This window comes from Gekko japonicus, unplaced genomic scaffold (genome assembly GCF_001447785.1).
Source record: "Gekko japonicus isolate JY-2015 unplaced genomic scaffold, Gekko_japonicus_V1.1 scaffold152, whole genome shotgun sequence".
Lineage (NCBI taxonomy): Eukaryota > Metazoa > Chordata > Lepidosauria > Squamata > Gekkonidae > Gekko > Gekko japonicus.
The window spans coordinates 1,095,995-1,114,487 of record NW_015168050.1 but is presented as its reverse complement, the minus strand read 5'-3'; the positions used below and the strand labels follow the sequence as shown (position 1 = coordinate 1,114,487).

Genomic DNA, 18,493 nt, shown 5'->3' with positions numbered 1-18,493 from the left:
CGCTTCTGTCTTTTTATTGCCTCCACAATTTCACACATGGTTATTGGACCATTTAGTATTTCTTTCTGTTGATTACTAAATTTCTTAACTCTTTCTCTTAAATAGTCTGTGATTGTTGCACCTTCTTGTGCATCTTGTTGATATAATTTCTCATAAAATTTCCCCGCTATCCTCTTAAGATCCTGTATATTAAATTTTTCCTCGTTGTTGTCGTCTCTTAATTTAATTATAGTGCGTTTCTCTCTCTCTTTTTTTACCTTATAGGCTAACCATCTATTTGGTTTATTTATATTCTCAAAGTAGTATTGTTTGGTATATTCTAATTTTTTCTCTATTTCGTAGTTTAGCAAGTTATTTAAATTATGCTGTAGCAGGTTTAATTTTACTTTCGCACTTCCATTATCTGCTTGCCTTTTCACAATACTCTCTTGTTGTTTAATGTGATTAACTAGTTGGTCATATTTCTTCTTTTTCTGTTTGTACTTCCATGCACTATAACTAATAAAACGTCCTCTTATGTATGCCTTGAAGGCATCCCATATTATTTCCAATGATGTTTCTACAGGTGAATTTATCTGGAAAAATTCTTGAATTTCTTTTTTACACTTTTGTACAAAAGCTCTATCCCTAAGTAATGTTATGTTTATCGACATACTGTTTTTCTTTTGTTTAAACTTATTCTAAATAACGTTCTATCTTCAATAGTTATCAAAGCAAAATAGATTGTTTTTTACATCCCAATATTTCTCTAAGTATTCTTTAAAATCTTTCCAATCTTGATCATCCTCTCCATTCTGCTATTAATGCAATTCTCCACGTTGTGCTTTCTGGTTTTTGCTTTTCTTCCTCCTTAATCCCTGGTCACTCCCTTCCCCATGTCCCAAAGAAAATTGTAAATTCTTAATCTTCCTGAGCACTTTCCAAACCTTATCTTGTGTCTTTTCCCTTGAAAAGGCAATATCTCTAGGCACATTTCCTGGTTTTGGCTTTGGTTTCAAGCTTCTGTGTGCACATTCTAAATCATTTTCTGTAACGTTTATGCCAGGCTTCTGAAACCACTCAATTAAAGTTTTTTCCCAAGACTCTGGTGATAATATCCTCTGTAACACCTGAGAGTCTCAAATTTTTACAGCGTTATCGATCTGAAAAGGAAGCCAGCCTTCTTTTTAATTCTTGTATCTCCTTTTGATTAGCTGTTGCCCTTTTATCTGCGTTGTCAGCTGCTGTCTGAGCAGTTTTAATGTGCTCTGATAGTTGCTCAAACTTATCCTGTCATTTTTAAATGTCCTCTCTGATGTTTCTCTCCATATTTGTTATTATCTCTGCCATCTCCTTAAGTTTCCTCTTCAACGCCATTACAAGAAAAGGCTTAATTAACTTTATTATCCTTACAGAAAAGACTCACTAAGTCCAAAGTTATTTCTCCCTTCTTCAAGGTTTCTTCCTCCCTCGGGTTACTTTTCCCATCCTTATCTTCCAGGGTTGGGGTTTTTTTTGTATTTTTATTTTATCTGACTTCCTTCTTGGAGGGGTAGCGTGAGGCGTCTAATCTTGCCAGCGCATGTGCAGGTCTCTCCTTTCTCCCAGCTGCAGTGAGACACATGCAGGAGACAGGGGGAACCAAACTCACCAGACTGGCTCAGTCCAGGGTTGGTTCGGGGGCCATCCCACACCGGGTTTTTTAGGTTCATACCCACCCCCCTACTACTGATTTCTATTAGATTTGGTTTGGAAAATGTTCTAGATATAATAAATGTCAATATTACTGTTATACTCTGAGCTTTGGAAATTACCCCCATGAAGAAGGGGAGAGAAACTAAACCAACCAAGGAAAAACCTTCAAAGGAAGTTTAGAAAACTAGTAAAGGGTAAAAAAAAATTCAATAGGCGTATTCAAAAGTGCATGCATGTATTTCAAAAGCATATAAAAACCTTGTAGGGGCCCAAACAAGGTTCCCTCTAAGCTGTGGAGCCTTGTGAGCAAAAATCCTACTTTGTGAGCTGCTGGCATTAAAGTTGTGAGCAGGTGATGTGGCTACTGCATAAATTAGTTTGCTCTGGAGCCATCCTTCCTGAGCTGAGACAAAAATGTGTGAGCTGGAGGCTAAAAAACTGTGAGCTAGCTCACACTAACAGCTTAGAGGGAACACTGGGCCCAAATAAAGCCTCATAAAGTAATCAAAGTGACAAATGCACAAAAAGAACCATATATGACCAAATGCATTCCAGCCCACAAGAGCCTTCTTCAGAGTTCAAATAGTACAGAATACAACATACAACAAAGCCCCTGTTACACTTGTAAGGCAGTAAACAATTGATATAGGACCAAAAATGGAATGTTCCAATCTAAAATTGAATGACACACAAAAAATTTTTGTGGGGTCATAAGTGTATCTGGCCTTGTGTCAGAAGCAATTTCAGTCTTGGGTTGTATTAAAAGGGCCATAGCATCGAAATCACAGGAGGTCATAGCACCTCTGTATACTGCCTTGGTCAGGCCGCGCCTGGAGTGCTATGTGCAGCTCTGGAGACCTCCCTTCAAAAAGGATGTGGACAAAATTGAGAGGGTGCAGAAGAGAGAAACGAGGATGATCAGTGGTCTGAAGACTGAGCCCTACAAGGAAAAGCTAAGGCCCTGGGGAATGTTTAGTTTGGAGGAGATTGAGGGGGACATGGTTGCTCTCTTTAAATATTTGAAAGGCTGTCATTTGGAGGAGGGCAAGGAGCTGTTCCAGTTGGCAGCAGAGGATAGGACCCGAAGCAACGGGTTTAAATTACATGCAGAAAGGTATCGGCTGGATATTAGGAAAAACTTTTTCATGGTCAGAGTGGTTCAAAAATGGAATCGGCTGCCTAGGGAGGTAGTAAGCTCCCCTTCACTGGCAGTTTTCAAGAAGACGCTGGATGAATATCTGTCAGAGATGCTTTAGGCTGGTCCTGCATTGGGTAGGGGGTTGGACTATAGCAGGGGTGTCAAACATGTGGCCCAGGGGCCAGATCAGGCCCCCAGATGGCTTCTATCAGGCCCACAGTGGAACTGATTGTCTTCTACTTCGTCTTCCAGTTCTGCTGCTGCTGTGCCATCGTAGGTTTGCAGCTTACAAATACACACCTGAACAGCATGCTCAAGATTGCAACAGTACAGACATTTTGATGCAGTAATTCAGAGCAAGAGGTGTCAGTTATCAGACACTATTAAATAAGCAAAATATTGTAAGAGTGCTAATGATTTAAGCATGTTTTTATTTTAAGTAAAAAAAAACACCCCTCTGTGTTTGTGTCCTTTATAAAGTTTATATCTCCGCTACCTGGCATTACATTTTATGACACACATGGCCCGTCCCTCATAACAAATGAGTTCAACACCCCTGGACTAGATGGTCTGTATGGCCCCTTCCAACTCTATGAATCTATCATTCTACATATATTGGAGATAGAAATATTGCCAATATTTACCTTCTAGTTTAGGTCCTAAGAGTACAAGTAAAATAACCTTATCAGGGCCAATGTAACATCAATACATATCAAATATATGTAATATATCATTCATTTCCAGATTGGAACATTCCATTGTTCGACCTATATCAATTGTTTACTGCCTTACAAGTGTAACAGACTGTGTTGTATTCTGTACTATTTGATCTCTGAAGAAGGCTCTTGTGGGCCAAAACGTGTCAGATCATATATGGTAGTTTTTGTGCATTTGTCACTTTGGTTACTTTATGAGGCTTTATTTGGGCCCCTACAAGGTTTTTATGTGTTTCTAAGAGAAACACATGTACTTTGGAAATTACCCTACTGGGCCTGGCCCTACATTCTTTCTAGCCACATGGTGGACAGGCTGGAACAAATGAAGCCCCAATTGGCCTGGGTCAGAGCAGACTCAGCCAAGACCAAGGGGACGAGACAGAATCATTAACCAGAAGCGCAAAGTTGAGAGTTCAGTCCAAGAGTCATAAACAACGGAAGCCAGCCGAAGGTCCAAGAAGCAGAGTCTGAGCAGGTCCAAGAGGCATAGTCAAGCAGGTCCAGCATTGAAGCCAAAGGTTCAGGAGTTGCAGGAACTGTTCCAGGTGGTGTGGTTGCGCATCTCCAGAAAGGTGATGAGTTGTTCCCACACCTACCCCCTCTGAAGCCCCGTCCTTTATTAGTGGCTCACAGCTGGGTCTCATTGCTTGTGAGAGAGCCATCCATTTGGCTCATTAACCCTAGGTGCTCCTCTTGATTTGGCAGTTGCCAGGCAGAGAGGTGCATGCTCCACTTCCTCTCGAGGAGCTCCAAGTGTGCCTGCCTCCTCCTGCATTCCCCTGGCTCCGGGGAAAGGGGAGGCAAGGCAGGCTGTGAAGTCTCCCCAAGATCTTGGGTTGTTGAGGTGCCACCTCTCTGGGTTGCCTCTTCTGTGTTCCCAGTGTTTATGGGGCTGGAGCACATGCTCTCCTCAGCAACTGGGGAACTAGGACCTCACTCCACCATCTCAGGGTTGTTGACAGCATCAGCTAAGTGAGCCTCAGAGGTGCTGACGGGGATGTTATCAGCATCAGCTGAGTGATTCTCAGCTAAAGCAGGCTGGCCCACTACACCATCCACCCCTCAGGGCCCCTCTCCCCCAGAGGTTTTGGCTTCAGCCAGTACATCTGATGGAACTGGTGTACCAGATCTGGGGCATGGAGGTGATTGGCGGGTTCCCAGGATCGATCCTCTGGTCCATAACCCTGCCAATCAATCAGGTATTTCAGCTGGCCTCTGCGGTGATGAGAGTCAAGGATCTGGGCTACTTCATATCCTGGGGTACAATCAATGAGGATGGGTGGCGGAGGGTCCATCTGTGGTCGCATGGGGTCCAGTGGAGAAGCAGGGATTAGTAATGATCTGTGAAACATGGGATGTATATGGAGAGTCGAGGGTAGTTGCAGTTGGTATGCTACAGGGTTCACTTGTTCTGTGACCAGATATGGTCCAATGAATCAGTTGTCCAGTTTGCAGGTAGGTCGTTGGTTCCAAAGGTACTATGTAGACAACCATGCTTTATCGCCTACTTTTAGCGGTCGGCCTGGTTGACAATGATGATCTGCAATGTCTTTGTAAGCATCTTTGGTGTGTTGCAGCTGGTCCCGTAATAGCTCATGGATGGCTTGGAGTTCCTGCACACACTGATCTGCTGCTGAGATGTTGGAAGCAGGAGTGGTGGCCGGGAAGAAGCGAGGATAGAATCCATAGTTGGCCATAAATGGAGATGGACGTGTTGAAGAGTGTTCAGCATTATTGTATGCAAATTCGGCCAGAGGGAGGAGTGATGCCCAGTCATCTTGCTGGTGGTTGGTATAACATTGGAGGTACTGTTATAAGGTTAAATTTGTATGCTCCATCTGGCCATCCAAATGTAGGTGGTGTGCTGAGGAGAGGTGCACCAATGTGCCCAGGTGGGTGTGCAGAGCCTTCCAGAACCAAGAAGTAAACTGTGCCCCTTGGTCAGTGATGATGTGTTCTGGCACACCATAGAGTTTGAATATGTGCTGGAGATATAGTTGTGCCATTTCCTGAGCAGAGGGAGACTAGGACAAGGGATGAAGTGGGCAATTTTGGTAAAAAGGTCCACTATCACTAGAATTCCCGTGTGACCCTGTGAATGTGGCAGGTCTCTGTGATAAAGTCCATGGATATGGAAGAGTCCAACAGGTTTCCCTGGTGGGTCTTTTGCCTGTCTGCAGACATCTCAGGATGCCATGTAGCGACTCACATCAGCGTACACCTGAACTCTTGGGTGATCAGATGTATGGTCTTGTGATGCCAAAAATGGCCAGCAGGCTTTGAGTCATGAAACAGTTGCAGAATCTCTGCTCGCAGCAGCCGGGGGGGGGGACATATAGACTGTCTCGATGCATGAGCAAGCCATAGCACTCTGTAAATCTCCAAGGTGTCAGTTGCGAGAGATCCCAGAGTTTCTGCAGTTGTTCCAGGGCAAATAGATCTTGCACCTGTTGTTCTTGGATCCTGTCCACAAGTCCAAAAGGGTCCTGTGTTGCAGTGAATGTTTCTGGAGGTAATATAGTTGACCATGGTTGGTCTTCCTTCAGGACGGTGGCATATTCTGGCTTTCAAGAAAGAGCATCAGCCCATTTATTTGAGAACTAGGGATATAAGAGATCTGGAAGTCAAATCTGGAGAAGAACAGAGACCAGTAGATCTGTTGTTGGTTCAGCTACCGAGTCATTTAGAGATGTTCCAGGTTCTGGTGGTTGGTCTGCACCTGGACTGGATGCCAAGCCCCTTCTAGGTGATGGTGCCAAACTTCGAAAGCCACTTTGATTGCAAGTAACTCCCGCACCCAGATGGTGTAGTTTTGTTCTGCTGGGGTCAGTTGGTGGGAATAGTATGTGAATGGTTGTGGGGTGCTGGTATGGTGTCTAGTGCTGCACTTGACACATTCACCTTGACAATGAATGGCAGACGTGGGTGTCAGTAGCGGAGCAAGGGTTCAGACTTGAAGCAGGTTTTCAGGAGCTGGAATGCCTGGTAAGCTTTTGGGGTCCATTGGAATGGCTCATGGGGGCAGAGAAGTTCAGTCAGGGGGATCATGATCTCAGCATACTCTGGAATGAATTGCCCGTAGTAATTAGAAAATCCAAGGAACAGCTGAACATCCTTCTGGGAACGAGGGGCCTGCCATGTCTGTACCACCTCTACCTTCTTGGGGTCCATATGGATGCCTTGTGGGGAAATTACATGCCCTAGAAACTCTTCTGTTCACAGATCAAAGGCGCACTTCTCTAGTTTTGCATGCAATACATGTTGGCGCAGGCACTGCAAAACAGTACATACATGTTCAGCACGTTCAGTGGGGTCATGGGAGTATATTGGAATGTCTTCCAGATAAATAATCACAAATTGGTCCAGGAGATTCTGTAACAAGTGATTCATCAACCTTTGGAAGACTGTGGGGGCGTTAGTCAATTTAAATGGCATAACCAGGTATTCAAATTGACCATACTGGGTCCTGAAGGTGGTCTTCCATTTTTCCCCTTCACGAATGCACACTAAATTGTATGCTCCCTGGAGGTCTAGTTTGGAATAAACCTGGGCCCCCTGTAGATGTTCCAGTAGCTCCGGGATCAGAGGCAATGGGTATCAGTCTTGGTAATTTTGTTTAAGGCCCGGTAATCATGGCTGAGCCAAAGCTCGCCATTTTTCTTTTTGACAAAGAATACTGGGGCCAAGGTGGGTGATGTGGATGGCCAAATGAAACCCTGCTGTAGGTTTTTGTCAAGAAAATATCAGAGTGTGGCCTGCTCAGGATCTTAAAAGTGAATATAGGCATCCCATGGGCAAGGGTGCCCCCCCAGAACCAGGTTGATTACACAGTCATAGGGCCAGTGCAGTGGTAGTTGGTTCTCTCCCTTTCCTTGAAAAAATCCCAAATATCAAGGTATTATAGTTGGTGCAGGTGCGGCAGCTGCTGCCAAGGTCATGGGCTGGTGCAGATGAAGGCAAGGGTCGTGGAACCATAAGTCCCATCGACTCCATGGGACTACAGGATTGTGTTTCATCAACCAGGAGAGACCCAAGACAACAGGAAAGTGAGGCATGCTGGCTACATCGAAGCAGAGTTGCTCCATATGTTGCTGGATCTGGAGAGTGAGTGGCTGAGTTTTCTGGATGACTATAACAGTCACCCATCAATTGCTTTGACAAGGGCCGGTGTTTCTTTTTGCTCGAGATGCTGTTTGGCAAAGTCACTTGATGCTGTTTGGCAAAGTCACTGTCCATAAAACACGAGAAGCACCTGAGTCCACAATGGCATATACCAACAGCCAGTGGGTATTTGGAAGACTGATTTTAACGGGTATGAGGGATGGGCCAGGGAAATCACAGGGGACTCCTGTGGAGCTGAGGGACTTCCCCAAACCACCTGACCCCTCGCAGCTTGGGACTGCTCTTTTCCCGAAGGGCAGCACTTGGCAAGGCAGTTGCTAGCAAAATGGCTGGCCCCTCCACAATATAGACAGAGGATGTTGGTGTGGCACTGGTTGTTCTCCTCTGGGGTCAGTCAGGGTCACGCAACACCAGTTCTCCAGCATCCTCTGGTGACTCAGCAGGTGCAGAATGGCTAGACCACATTCCTCGTGATTTCCACTGGTCTGGGTGTGGTCGGGAGCAGTGTTCCCTCTAAGCTGAGTTAGTGTGAGCTAGCTCACCATTTTTTAGCCTCTGGCTTACACCTTTTTGTCTCAGCTCAGGAAGGAGGGCTCCAGAGCAAACTAGTTTATGCAGTAGCCAAATTGCTCGCTCACAACTTTAATGCCAGAGACTCACAAAGTAGAATTTTTGCTCACAAAACTTCACAGCTTAGAGGGAACATTGGTCGGGAGTGACTGCATGTTTGTTTGCAGCTCTCTAGTCATTCGTCAATGCGTAGGCAGAGGTGGGTTAAAGCTTTCAAAGTGGCTACACTGTCTACATGAAACACATCCAAAATGTCATCTGCCAACCCCTCCAGGTACAGGTCCATTAGAGCCACCTCATTCCAGCCTAAGTCCCGGGCAAGGAGCTGAAACTCAGTAGTTTAATGAGCCATTGATCCTCGTCCCTGTTTCAGTGCACGGATGTGCCTGTTGGTTTTTTCTGCTTTTAATGGGTTAGTGAAAGCAGCCTTCAGGTATGCCACAAAACCTGGATAGTCATTCAGTAAAGGAGACTGAGCAGTTAGCAGAGGAGCAGCCCATTTGGCTGCCTGTCCCTTTAAGAGGCTGATCAGGAAGCAAACTTTTACCCTGTCTGAGTTGAAGTCTCTGGCATGGATTTCCATGTAAAGCTGGCACTGAGCAAGGAAGGTGGGGAACTCTTCCACATTTCCTCTAAACTTTTCTGGAGGGCGGACTTGGCATTTTGCTGAAGGTGCTGGTGCACCGGCATGAAGGGCAGCTGTATGTTGTTGCAGGGTAGACACAACATGTGTCAGCTGCATCACCTGATCTTGCAGCACCGCAAGGCTCACAGCACCAGTGGCTGCTTCATCCATGTTGCTGATGGGAGCAAACTGTCCTGATTCAGGGCAGACTCAGCCAAAACCAAGGGGACAAGACAGAATCACTAACCAGAAGCGCAAAGTCGAGAGTTCAGTCCAAGAGTCATAAACAAGAGAAGCCAGCCAAGGGTCCAAGAAGCAGAGTCTGAGCAGGTCCAAGAGCTGTAGTCAAGCAGGTCCAGGGTTGAAATGGCATGAAAAGGTGCTGGTGGATGAATGCAGTAAGAGACAGATTACACATCTGCTCTTTAGCACTGCCATCTGGGCATGCCTTAGCTGTGGATTAATTCTTTCGGGTTGTTTTCTTTTTTTTAAAAGGGAAGTTTAAAATCAAAATGGGCCCCATGCTCCTTGTGGCAACAATTCTCTCCCTTCCTTTTCTCTCCAGCTAGAATCCCCCCACCCTTGTAATCCACACTAATTCTCTGCCTCTTTTCCATATCTATGTGGCTCTAATCCTCTCTGCTCCTCTCTAGTGTTGTCTAAACAAAGCAACTGCTGAGGGGTTAAGGGAGCATTTAAAGGGACTCAGAGGCTCAGAAGAGCAAATATTGAACCTCTGCCATAAACTGGCACAAGCAGTGTTCCCTCTAAGCTGAGTTAGTGTAAGCTAGCTCCCAGTTTTTCAGCCTCTGACTCACACATTTTTGTCTTAGCTCAGGAAAGATGGCTCCAGAGCAAACTAATTTATGCAGTAGCCAAATCGCTCGCTCACAACTTTAATGCTAGTAGCTCACAAAGTAGAATTTTTGCTCACAAGACTCCACAGCTTAGACGGAGCACTGGGTGCAAGACTCTGTGTGCAGAGCCTGAAAGGAGCTTTGCCTGTTTCTTGCATGTTTGATCGCCCAACATGTTTGGAGCCCTGTAATGCTCATTCTGTTCCTGGAGAAGGGCATTTTTTAATTGTTCGTGTTTCTGCTTTATTCTTCACTGCATAACTGCTGCCTCCTCATGAAGCACACAAGCTTGCTGCATCCTCAGAGCTGTCCTTGGGGACAACAACTGGAATGGTGCAGCCGTAAAGCAATTGCTTTTGCTAAGAGTTATGTGACTGCACAAATCCATCAGCAGTCATTTCCCCCAGGCTCCTCATTTGCAGTATGGGCCAGGAATTCAAACAAAAAGCAAATATTGCCACCTAGTGGTATCGTGGAGAGCAGAGATAACAAAGCAAGATTTTTTCCCCCTGAGGAGATAATGGGCTCTGTCTGTGCACATAGTCTGCGGACACAGTGGGGAGATCCTGATGTACATTCAACCCCCATCTCTCCCATAGACACTACCCCTGTGATCCATATACACAGAGACCATCCACTCACAGACGTCCAGACAACAATACCCTTTCTAGGGCTGCTTCTTGCATTTCTGGTGTAGCATTAAACACTGAACCAAGGGTGGGGGTGCAGTTACTGTCCTGACAGGAAAAAATGAATACCTTGTTCACATCTTTCACTGGACTAGATGGAAGACCCTCATTTTACCTGATTCTTCCTCATTCCTGCACTTGCCTTGATTTGTTATGGAGGCTATGGACAACAGTCCTCCATCCTCAGCCCAAGAGCTCATTGTGACCCAGTGAAGACTGCATGACCCTTGAGAGTGCAGTGGTGCTGAAAAAATGAGGCCAGGTAGGAGCAGCACTCCAAATAGGGAATCCTTCAGGCTTTGTATTGTTCTTGCCTCCATACAAACATTGCACACAAAAAAGTAGGCATGCTACTTGGTTTCTTGAGGACTTTTGTATCCATCTTTTCATAAGGCAAGTTTCTAGACCTTAGGGTCCTGCAGGAAAAATTGAAATGTGTCAACACCATCTGCTATAGAACCAATGAGCCTAAAGGAGGCAGAGATTCTAAGGATTAGAAAACAGTTTGTCCCAGGGTGTGCTGCTGGTTCCAGATATACTGTTCAGCTTGTCTAGAACACAGCACCAGCAGCTCACATTTAAGAAGGTATCTGAAATATCTGAGTGAAAAAGAACACAAATGTAGGTGGAGTAAAAAGAACACAAATGTAGGATACTCAGAGAGCCAGTGTAGTGTAACAATTTTATTACTGGAAGGACCCAAGTTCAAGTCTTCACTCAGCCATGAAACATATTGGGTTACCTTAGACCAGTTACTCTCTCTCAGCCTGATCTGCTTCACAGGCTAAGGATTTATTTATTTATTTATTTAGATTTCTTGACCACCCTTCCCCACTTGTGCGGAGATCAGGGCGGTTTACAACAGAATAACTCAGTACATTATAAAACCAATTAAAACCTTAAACATTCAATATTAAAACATTCAAGCATTTCAGTAATGGAAGACATTTTAAGAACAAGATGGCATATCTAGCATTCAGTCATGGGGGAGAAAGAGGGGGTGCCAGGCAGATGTAAAGAACCATCACTGGCAAAGTTTCCAGTTGTGGTTTGGCAACTTCAGACTGCTCAGGGAGAGGCTCCCATGTAGCAGCTGAATCACCAGTCCTTTTTAGGGAGGTCCAGGATCACCCGGACGCCATTGAGCTTTCCTGCAGGGGAGCTCAAGCAGGGGGCTTGAACTGAACACTCCCACTTGCGGCAGCAGGTGGGTAGAGTCCAGATCGCTTTAATGCAAAGGACCTGTGCGAGCGCATCTAATGGCAGCCATTAGTGCACAGCTATGATCACCGGGACAAATGGGAGACTTGGCATTTCATACATCTTGGAAAGAAGATCTTCAACACTGTGAGTAAGGGGGGGGCACAATATTTGAAGAGCTGCTGGTGGTTAAATGCCCCTTTAAACTTTAAAACCCAGACTGGGAGAAAAAGGAGAGGTGGATATCCCCCCCCCCCCTTTCCTTTTGCATCTTGGAAGAGTTTTGAACAGCTAGAGAGAAATATATGGGGCCATAAACAGACCTGGTTGATGCTTGAAAACAAACTTAACATAATTTATTAAAAGTTAGACCACAGTTTGGAATATGACAACTGTAATAATATAAATAACTTTAAAAAGTGAACCATCTTTTTGCCTTCTTTTCCTTTTTTGGCATGGACTAGTATACTTGATATAAGAATCCTTTCTTCTTTCCTGTTTTCCTGAGTTTTTTGTGGATTATTTGTTTGGTTTTATTTTTGATTTCTGTTTTTAAAAAAGACTTTACATTGGATTATATTTATACAATATTTACACTATATTTGGATTGTATTCTCTTCCATTTTGCAATTTGGATACCTGGAATTTACCTGGCAGGATTACAATTAAGAATTTCTTTTCTTATACTTTGGATTTATAAGTGGTTTTTCCTTTCCTTTTGGATTATTTGCTGTTGTTTTGTGAAGATTTCCTATTGGATTATAAGGATGGCTCCTTTTTGTGGCATGTGGATTACATATGGGGACATTTAAGTCCCACTGGAAGAAAGGAGGAGGAGGAAAGTACTCTCTGAACATCACTTCTGGGTGATAGAAGTATTTTGGTATTGTTTGGTCTATCCATGTGGTCACAGAATATAAACTGTTCTTTATGTAATGTAAATAATTCAATAAGGGTTTTTTTACTGCTTAGCCTGGGAAAGGTTTAACTTTATTGTGATAAGGGAGTTTAAACAAAAATAAGGGGTTTGTTTCTGAAATGGAGGGGTGAGTGATTCTATGTTGTTAGTAGAAGTTTTAAATATGGCTAGAGGGATGAGGAAAGGCCCTGGAGTGCCATCTCCAGGACAAATGAAATCTGTGGCCACTAACTTAGCCCAAATTTCCATAAAGGGTCTACAAAGCCTGATTCAGGCGGCGGTGGCTGCAGCAGCTGTTCCCATCCAAGTCAAACTAGATTCACTTGCCCAGCATGTCACTATGCAAACTGAAGAGATCAAGAAACAGATTGCAGATAATAAACAAGAAATTTCTGGTCCAGTGAAAACAATAAATAAGCTGGAAACTAAATTAGAGGAAACAGATCTTCAAATCCAGGCTATGTGGTCCAAACAGAATACCATGAAAGATACGCTTATAAAAGTGGAAAGTGATAAAGCTGCTTACATATTAAGATTCCAGAACATACCAGAGAAGAAGGAGGAAGATTTAAAGATTGACATGGAGTATACCCTTGCAAAATATATGGGCACAGAGAACTCAGAAGAAGTCTACAATGAAATAGATGTGGCCTACAGAATGCCTTCAGCTTATGCAAGGCCTTGGACCCGTAGGGGCAAATTCCACCTCTCGCATGTGATGTCCAAGCAGCCCCCCCTCCGCCCCCCTCCTTTTTCAGGCTCCGCGCTAGAATGCCGGGCCTGAAAAAGGGCCAGCCAAATGTCAATTTCGGCCCCATGATATCCTATGGGCCATTGAAGTCAATGGTGAAAACACAGGGTATATTCTGGGGGCTGGAGGGGAGGGTGTTTGAGGGAGAGGCTCCAAACTCACAGCGTAGCTGCTGGAGCCTCTTCCCAAGATACCAACCAGGTTTGAAGAACATTGGACCAGGGGGTCTAATTCTACAGGTCCCGAAACAGGTTGCCCCTATCCCCTCCATTGTTCTCTATGGTGGGAAAAAAGTAAGCGTTAGCATGGAGGACCAAAAGGGGGCCTATCAATGCTATGCCAACAAACCAGAAGCTCCTTGAAATACCTTCAGATAATACATTCAGTCTACTTAGACCAGGGGTCCCAAATGTGGTGCCAGTAGGCAACATGGCACCTGCTGACACCTTTCCTGGCACCTGCCAAGTGCCTTTGGAAAATGGGAGAGGCTAGGAGGGGCGTTTGTCTGTGTAATTTAAAGGGCATCCTGTGAAACAGAGCTTCTGCCTGAAATGTTGAATTGCTACTATTAAAGAGAGATTCAGGTGGGGTAGCTGTGTTGGTTTGAAGCAGCAAAACAAAGTTTGAGTTCAGTGGCACCTTTAAGACTATTAAAGTTATGTATAACCTCACTCCCTGGCATATGGTTGTCCTCTTGCAGCAGCCATTTTATGACTGGCTCCCCCTTCTATGACAGCCATTTTGTGATTGTGCCGATCGCCCTGTGTCAGAATTCCAAAGCTGCCCACAGGATCAAAAAGAGGGAGCCCTGACTTAGGCTACACATCCTGCATAGCTCCTAGGCAATCTCCATCTCACATCTAAGCCCTTGACCAACTGGTGGTCAGAGTGTGTGTGGTGTGGACAGAATGTTGCAGCAGAATATGGGAGACCCAGGTTCCAATCTCCACTCTGCCACAGAAGCTTGCTGGGTGACGAGGGTTGCCAACCTAGGGGTGGGGCCTGGAGATCTGGAATCATTATTTCCGGCTTCTTGGAGGTAAGAGGGGGTAATTTGGAGGGGGAAAGGAGCACCCAAAAGTGGGAGATCCCCACCTGGACTACGGGGTGTGGAAACCCTAAATTGACCAGACAGGTTAGCTTATCTTCAACAACATCGTTGCATCATTTGCCTTTAAACCATGCCCTGGGAGCACAGAAGGGGCTCCTGAAAATAAAAGGTAATTCTCATGTGTTACAAAGGCTTGCCTCTCACATTTGTACTCAGGCCAGTGATTTCCTCTTTTTCTCTTTCCCCACCCCCACCCCCAATGCCTCTGAGGCAGAGCAATAATTGCAAACATACTTATGAGCAGAATAACATCTAAACACTTTATGTGGAATAACGTCGAAGCACTTTGTTGGAAAGCACTCTATTCATTTGATTTTTTAACTGCCGCCAGCATTCTGATATTTTGTAATGTTCTAATTTAAATGCTGTGTTTTAATTCTGTATTCCTTATGTTTTTATTCTGTACTGTTGTGTTTGTTGTTGGAAGTCGCCCTGAGCCTGCTTTGCGGGGAGGGCGGGGTATAAATTTGACTATAAATAAGTAAATAAATTATGGCTGAAATGGTAACCGAGAGCACTGCTTAGATCCAGTCTCCTCCAAATCTGATCATGTTTCACTTAGTTAACAAGATATGGGCTCTCAGAGACTGCAGATGTATTGCAGTTTGAAGAGGAAAAGAAAAGGCACTGCTTTAGACAGTAGACGTATCTTAACATGTCTTCATATTGGTGGCTGTAACAGAATAATGTTAAACTTTGAATAAGGGCAAATGAAAAACAGCAGACTGAGAGATGGTGCACATGCAAGCAGAGCATTCAGGCTGAAAAATCCGGATGGAACTGCAGTGGCTCGTTCTGCAATCTGATCTTGATGCAAAATAAACAAATAGCATTGAAATGCATTTTATTGGAATTGTCTATTCTAGTTGCAAAATCTACCCTTTCCTGAGTAGAGTTTGGGTTTCTTTGGCATATAATTCTAATTTCTTTACACCTCAGAGCAATATAGGTTACAGCTCTTGCCACAGTTTTGTAAGTGATCTACTGGAGCTTCATTTGTTCACATTTAGAGGCTTTAATTCCTCAGCTGAATTCAGCCCCACCCCCCACATCAAATTCTTGAACTCTGCCAAAGTTGACAGCACAGACTCGACTGCTCAGTAGTTCATTCAGTCCCCAAACCCACAAACTCTTATGGAATTCAACAATATGAGGAAGGTTCTCCTGTAGCAGCAATTTGTACAGCTGGAAGGAATGTTCTGCAGGCAGAAACTCATTTCCCCACAGCAATTTCCATGGCTGAATTGGAGCAATTCTGTGAAACCCCCGGAGTATGCTTGCTCAAGGGAAAATTTTCATGCTGTAATGTTACTGGGGGTGGGGTGGAATCTACAACCACAATAAATTGGTCACTAGTTTATACAGTAAAATGGGGCTTAAAAGATAAAAAGCATGACTGTGTTTAGACACCAGGAACACCCTTTACCATTGTGCGGTTGCCATTAAAAATTCCTCTGGTATTCTAGGGTGCCATGCTGCAACCATATGGGTCATCTGACTCTATGCTAATACTTCATACTACTATCCTCCCACCCTGTGGTGCAACAATGCAATGGGGAGTTATGACATCCAACCTATCTCTCCTTATATATAAAAGAGTTTTCGTGTGAGACGTTCCACATGCCTCCCCAGCCTTTGGCCTGCTCAGCTGCCCATCTTGCAGACTCCCAATCCCCTGGCTGCATTGCCTCGCTGCGTTGGCTCAGCCCTGCCCACAGAGCCGACAGCCAGCGTTTCGCTCTCAGTCTGGAGGGAGCTGGCGAAGGGGATGGATGCTCTGCCAAGGGAGCAGCAACCCCTCCACGAGGGAGAAGGAGGCAGACTTAGTGAGCAGGGGAAGTACTCACCTTCGCTGCCCCTCATGGCCCCTCTCCCTCAGCCACAAGGCCAGTGCTTTGTCAGGGCAATAGCTCAGTGGGCTGCACCACAGAGAAGGCTCTCCAGTGCCTTTCAACAGCTCCCCCACCTTTCTTCAGCAGCAGCGGCAGCGCCAGGGAGGGTCTGGCCTGGAGGAAACGAGCTGTGGCTCCTGGAAAGCCGGACTATCTCCTGAGGAAGACACTTCTCTTGGCTCCTGTGTGGGCCTAACTGTAACTAACTGTCCCCTCAGTGGCTCTTGGTAGGCAACCAACTTCTGTCAGCATAACCCCCTCCCCCGCCCACTGCCATCTTGGCCACTTTCCTGTCAGCATACATTTAAATCAGCTCTCTCTCCTTTTTGTCTCCACCATGGCTGTCTGGCTAATGAGGTGGGCCAGTGACCATCAAACCATTCTCTTCAACCCCCTGCTATGTGGCTGACTTTCCCCTAGGGTTGCCAGTCTCCAGGTGGGACCTGGAGATCCCCTGCTGTTACAATTGATCTCCAGATGACAGAGATCAGTTCCCCTCGGAAAAAAATGGCTGCTTTGGAGGGTGGATCCTATGGCATTATCCCCTGATGAGTCCTTCCATCCCCCCCAATGCTGCCCTCCATAGAATCCACCCCCCAAAATCTCCAGGTATTTCCCTAATCAGAGGTGGCAACTGTGCTTTCTCTTCAGTGCCTGTTGCTAGGCAACCAGGTTCTGTCAGTAAAAGGCCCTTTCCACACCTCTTTTGGCCTTTGGGAGAAAACTCATTGGGCCCAGTCCTGATAGGGTTGTCAACTCCAGGTGGGAAATTCTTGGAGATGTGAGGGGTAGAGCCTGGAGAGGGTGAGGTTTGAGGAGAGGTGGAACCTTAGACAGGTACAATTCCATAGACTCCACCCTCCAAGCCAGCCATTCCCTTATGGGGAACCAGTGTTTCCAATCTCCAGGTGGGGGCTGGAGATCACTCAGAATTACCCTTGCTCTCTAGGAGGGAGGGGGAGGAGTTGGAAAGCCGGGGGCAGATAACAGTAGGTTGACGGTTGGCTGGGAGGGAGATGGGGTTGCCAACTCCAGACAAGTGTGATGCCATAGACTCCAGCCTCCAAGCCAGCCATTCCCTTATGGGGAACCATTGTTGCCAGTCTCCAGGGGAGGGATGGAATCATGCAGAATTACAACTGCTCTTCAGATGGTAGAAATCAGTTTCCCAGGAGAAAATGGTGGACTCTCTGTCATTATACCCTGCTGAGGTCGCCACAGCAAATTGACACTCAGTGCCCAAGGCCGGGGCACTCTCCCAGAGACTCTTCCTAGAGCTCGTTGTATTTATTTTTACAACAGACCTTATTCTTAGTATCTTTATAATGTTACAACTGTAGAGTGGCTCCCCTACCATATCGAAGCAGCTTTTCTAAAGGAAGCATGTTGTCTTATAGTATAGTAAAAACAAACTGAACTGCCCATGAAGTGTATAAAAGGCAGATATAGACATCTGTGAATATAAAATAGATTTTTAAGCTTGAACGTGATCATCCATAGGGCAATGTCAACTCTGCACTATTAAAGTATGACAGAATCCAGTAACTGTAAACCAATTGTTCGTATTAGGATACAATAGCTACAATAACATGCCTAACCCCAGCTCAGGCTGTTCTTAGTTCTCTTGTTTCTCTTAGTTTCTAGTGATGTGACTTGAGCCTCCTTGTGCAATGAGAGTTGATGTTAAAATAACACGGCCAGTTAACTTTACAAGACTGTCATGTTTGTATTCCTTCATAGTTTCCAGGTTGAGCATGGAAAGAAGCTTTGCCTGCTGAGATGAAATATAGAGAGGTCCTAATTTTCTCTGCCAATATTGACAAATCTGTGTACGCATATGTTCTCCTGTCCCAGTGCCCAAATGCCATCAACAGCCCTGAATACACTAGGTGTCCACTGGAGGACAACATTGATCTAAAGAACACATAATGGGCATCTACCCTAGAGGTCACTGCAAGGACTTTTTCAGGGGGACTTCATACAGACACTATAATCATTGCACTGGCATGCCCTTACCCATGCACATTTCAAATGTTATAAAGAAGCTGCAGAAGCAGAACATCTCATGCAGTTTGTAGGACAGAAGTTACACATAGTGCACAACAGAAGGTATTTATTTTGTCCACTATCCATACATCTGGTTTAGGGCAAAAATGCTAAACCAAGGACACAGGAAGCTGCCATGTAGATAGGCCTGCACATTTTTGATACCACGGAAATCTGGGATTC

The 18,493-nt window shown here is 45.1% G+C and overlaps 1 protein-coding gene across 3 annotated transcripts in view; it reads right to left on the bottom strand.

Moving 5' to 3' along the window:
- Positions 1-18,493, bottom strand: part of SEPT9 (septin 9) — a 326,641-nt gene that overhangs the window by 199,152 nt on the left and 108,996 nt on the right. The gene's annotated exons all lie outside the window — the stretch shown is intronic.